This window comes from Salvelinus sp. IW2-2015, linkage group LG31, assembly GCF_002910315.2.
Source record: "Salvelinus sp. IW2-2015 linkage group LG31, ASM291031v2, whole genome shotgun sequence".
NCBI lineage: Eukaryota > Metazoa > Chordata > Actinopteri > Salmoniformes > Salmonidae > Salvelinus > Salvelinus sp. IW2-2015.
This window is the reverse complement of record NC_036870.1, coordinates 19,826,000-19,830,999: the sequence shown is the minus strand read 5'-3', so window position 1 is coordinate 19,830,999 and position 5,000 is coordinate 19,826,000. Positions and strand designations below refer to the sequence as shown.

General features: G+C 49.1%; 1 pseudogene; it reads right to left on the bottom strand.

Moving 5' to 3' along the window:
• Positions 1–946: 946 nt before the first annotated feature.
• Positions 947–3,329, bottom strand: LOC139023382 (NLR family CARD domain-containing protein 3-like; annotated as a pseudogene).
• Between the last annotated feature and the right edge of the window lie 1,671 nt (positions 3,330–5,000).

Here is a 5,000-nt window from a genome sequence, read left to right as displayed (position 1 = left end):
TTTTATCATTGGCAGTGTACAAAAAGCAAAGAAATGTGGGCATCACACAACAGAACACTTAAACGGGAACAACACTCTCAGTAACAGTTGCACAAAAATAACTGTGTGCAAACCAAGCCCCCATATATTCTAATGAGCCCCTGCCTCTAGCTAGGCTTTGATTGGGCCGGCACGTGCTGGGGTTGGAGTGGGCTACCCCTTTTTGGGGTTAGTATGGGCTGGCCCGTGTTGGGCTGCTAAGGATTAGCCTGTGTTGGGTTTTGCAGACTAGCCCGTATTGGGCTAGTGTGGGTTTGGTGTGGGCTAGCCTGTGTTGAGCATTGGTGTAGGCTGGCCCGTGTTGGGCTTGGTGTGTGCTGGTCTGTGTTGGGCTGGTGTGGGCTAGCCTGTGTTGAGCATTGGTGTAGGCTGCCGGTTGGGCTGGTGTGGGCTGGCCTGTGTTGGGCTGGTGTGGGCTGGCCTGTGTTGGGCTGGTGTGGGCTGGCCTGTGTTGTGCTGGTGTGGGCTGGCCTGTGTTGGGCTGGTGTGGGCTAGTCTGTATTGGGCTGGTGTAAGCTAGGCCGTGTTCGGCTGGTGTGGGCTAGCCGGTGTTGGACATAGGTGTGGGCTGGCCAAATCAAAGTCAAATCAAATGTTATTGCTTGCGCACACATACTTAGCAGATGTTATTGTGGTTGTAGAGAAATGCTTGTGTTCCTAGCTCCAACAGTGCAGTAATATCTAACAATTCAAACAATACAAAAAAGTCTCAAAGTAAAAGAATGGAGTTATGAAATACATAAATATTAGGAAGAGCAATGAATTGCGACTCCACTTTGTCAATATATTGACGTTTATCCGGAACATCTTAACTCCATCTGTGGTGTGGGCTAGTCCATGTTCAGCTGGTGTGGGCTAGCCCGTGTTGGGCATTGGTGTAAGCTGACCCGCGTTGGGCTGGTGTGGGCTAGTTCACTAACCCTTTGATGTCCAGGTGAGGCCTGCTCCTGGTGAACTCCTTCAGTTTCCTGACTCCCTCCTTAGAGAACTTGTTGTCAAACATCTAGAGGTTTTCCAGAGTGATATTCTCTGTCAGCGCTTTCATGAGGAGTTCTGCTCCCTTGTCAGTGACCTGGTTGTCATGGAGCCTGATATCTTTAAGTGGGCTAGTCCATGTTCCGCAGTAGATCCGCCAGATAGCCTGCTCCCACATCGCCAATTTGATTGATGGCCATCCTGAGGTTGACCACTGTGAGGTTGTTTTTCAATCCCTCTGTAAGCACCTTGAATCCCTCACAACCCAGTCCTGTCTCCTCCAACCACAGTCTCTCAACAAGGCAGTCTGGGCTCTGCACGACACGGGCTAACACAGCTGCCCCCTCTGGACCAAGAGGGGTCTGCACCAGCCTGAAGGTGCTGAAGAGAGGGAGTACAGGCAGCAATCTTCACAGGCCCTCTGCATCCAGTCCCTGGGCCTCCAGATTCAGATCCTGCAGGTCTGGGATCAGCTGCAGCAGGAAGGCCAGCTTGCTCCAGTCCCTCTTGGCCGGGCCAGACTGGTCTGGGCCTCGTACAGGCAGTGGCACACGTTGACCTGCCTCTCTGGAATCAGTCTGCCACAATGGAGCTGGGAGTGGAGTAGGCTTTGGAGAAACTGAGGAGGAGAGGGCAGGGACAGAGGAAGGAGATTGGAGTTGCTGTGATCCTCCATCCAGGATGATAGGGGTTTGAGGTACCAATAGGCCAGATACAAATCTGCAGAAGAAGTCCATGTGACCAGACTGATGGTGTCCACCATAGGAGAAAGCCTTTTTGATGTATCTGTGTATTTTACTTTTTGTTTAGTTTTTTACACCTTTATTTAACTAGGCAAGTCATTTAACAACAAATTCCTATTTTCAATGACGGCCTAGGAACAGAGGGTTAACTGCCTTGTTCAGGGGCAGAATGACAGATGTTTACCTTGTCAGCTCGGGGATTCGATCTTGCAACCTTACAGTTACTAGTCCAACGCTCTAACCACTAGGCTACCTGCAATCCAAAGTGTTCACCTCCTTTATTAGCAAAGGAGGTGAACACTTTGTGCAGGGTGACTGGATACAGGGCTACACCAGCAGGTGTGCTGAGCCCTGAGAACAGGTCTGAGCCAGAGAGGGCTTGCAGGACGTAGTACAGAGCAGCAAGGAACTCCTGCACAGTGGTGTGAATGAACTGGAAGCTCCTCTGGTCTTCCACCAGGAAGATCTTGGACTGCCCGCTGCAGTCTAAGGAGAAAGAGCTCAGACCAGCCTAGTCGAAGAGGAAGCGTCGCTCCAGCAGACCCTTGAAGGCCAGGGCTCCCAGGTCTCTGAGCATGGGCCAGAGCTCCTGTAGGACCCAAGGGGCCTCCTGGAGACAAGTTGGGCTGCAGCACTTCTGACTGTGGCCCCCTCCATGGAACACTAAGACGGACTTGAGGAAGAAGCAGTAGATTTCTGTAATGGTGATGTGCTTGGCGTTGTCACTAATAAACATCATACTGGGAAAAATGGAGGAGGAGGATGTGCAGGGGGTTGGAGTAGCTGTACAGGGCAGGGTGGTGGTGTCTTGGCTGAGGCAGTAGAGCGCACAATCATGCAGGGCAATAGCAATGATCATGCAGAAGGCCGGGATACGGCACATGCACTGGAAGGTCTGGCAGGAGAACACGCAGCCCCACATGGCATCGGCCACCGGGGGAGAGCTGCACTTCTGCTCAGAGTAGGGGAGAAGCTCAGGACGCTGTAGAGCTGGGTCACCAGCAGGGGTGGGACCTTGGAGAGGGCGTGTGGCCGCGAGGTCACCAGGGTGGAGACACTAGGAAGGAGGTGTCCCTTGATCAAGTTCACCGCCATCTCCCCCATGTCCAGCTTCCGCTTCGGGTCCGAGCACTTGGGGGTCCTCTCAAAGTCAAGGGGAAGCTCATTGAGCCTGTCCAAGATGAGCAGGATATGGCCATGTTGGGAGTTGACAAATTCGTCCAGAACAGGTTTGAGGTGGCTGTAGTGCGTTAGGAGAAGCTCCAGCAGGCTCTGAGGCTCACTGAGTAGATTGAGCTCTCTGAAGGATAGAGACAGGACTAGCTTCTGGGAGTCTGAGGCCCTGATCCAGACGTGAACCAGCCGTCTCACTAAAGTGGTCTTCCCACTGCCGGCCACCCCTGTCAGTAGAGTCACTGTCAGTAGAATCACGTCCTCTCCTGGCTGACTCTGGTAGACAACTATAAAGTTACAGACCTGATCATGGAAGGCGTCTCCGACCATGGCTGCCTCATGCTGGTGGCACTGCAGGGGAATAGTATAGCCCTCGCGCTTGGACAGCATGACATCCATAAAGGAACCAGGGTTATTACCACTCTCTGAGCTAACACTAAGGTAATCAATGGGACTGTGCTGCTTGCCTAATATATGCTTATTCTTCCTTGAGTGTGTAGTATCTGGGATCTACATCTGTTTATATTAGTTACTATGCTGTTACTAAGCGGTGATGTATTACGACAGTGTTACGTTACTACACCTAATAGGAAATGCACATGCGCACTAGTGTGCCCGGGAACTGTAGAGCACGAGAGGTTTGACTAAACAAAAACTAACTGTACTCCCGTCTCCTGCCTGGTCATTTCTCCACAACACAAATATTACAAAGTGCTCCTGCATGCTGTTTGGACCAGAGCCACCGCTGCTGGGTTCAGTGCCCTTAGGTGAGTTAGCTGCCACCATAGACTCAGATTCAGTTTTGGCTCTCTGTGACTGTAATGCATGGAAGATTTGACAGGTCTCCTCTCCTCGCCCATGAAGAACATCCAAGTCTGGTCTCTCCTGGTCGACCCTGGAAAACACAAAGAAACAAGGGCTGTAGCTTTAGTGGACTTTTACTTGGAACCACTTGTGTTTGTTGGAAACATGGCCCAATAGAAGAAAATTAATTAATATAGACAGTGTTGTTAACTCATTAACCAGTCCCCTAAGTTCTTACCTTTGTCCAGTAGTAATGTTTCCAACTCAGAGGATTGGATGATCCATAGACCAGAGTCACTTGTCTGTTGAAAGAAAGCAACAAGTGACAATGACGGAATTGAGACATTTCATGCCCCATAGGGTCTTACCTTTGTTTAGTAGTCTTTTTCTCTGAAAATAACAGGTGGATCCATAGACTGGTGCCTCTTCATGGACACATAGCTGGGAACAGGTGACTCTGATCTCTCCTGATGATCTCTGGACAAACACAGAGACAATAAATATCTATGTCGACCTTAAGTAGAGGCTGTGGTGTCACTGAGCATACAATCTTTAAACTTTATTTTATTTCACAAATTATTTTATAAGTTTCTAATTGGAGAATTACATGCATATCTAACCAATTACACTAGTTATGTCGAGGATCTTGATGCTCGCTTACTGTAGTTTAGTAGAAGAGTCTCCACCTTTGAACATGATTGGATGATTTATAGACTGGTCACTCTTCATGGACACACAGCTGTGTGCAGGTGAGACTGGTCTCTTCTGATGGGCCCTGGAAAAGACACACACAGACAATAGCTATTTAGAAGATGTTGTGGTGTCACTAAATACATCTCTATAAACTTTATTTTAATTTATTTTCAAGTTATTTGACAGGTTTCTCGTTGGAGCATTACAGGTATGTCTCACAATTTTTATTAGCCTTCTTTCGTTGATACATTTATAGATGGACACTATGTGTCATGTTTTGTCTTTGATCATGTCTTGTCCCTGTGCTTCCCTCTGCTGGTCTTATTAGGTTCTTTCTCTTTCTCTCTCTCTATCGTTCCGTTCCTGCTCCCAGCTGTTTCTCATTCTCCCTACGACCTCATTTACTCTTTCACACCTGTCCCCTATTTTGCCCTCTGATTAGAGTCCCTATTTCTCCCTCTGTTTTCCGCTCCTGTCCTTGTCGGATTCTTGTTTGATGTTTGCTGTTCCTGTGTCCTTGTTCCGCCCTGTCGTGTTCTCTGCCTTCTTCAGATGCTGCGTGTGAGCAGGTGT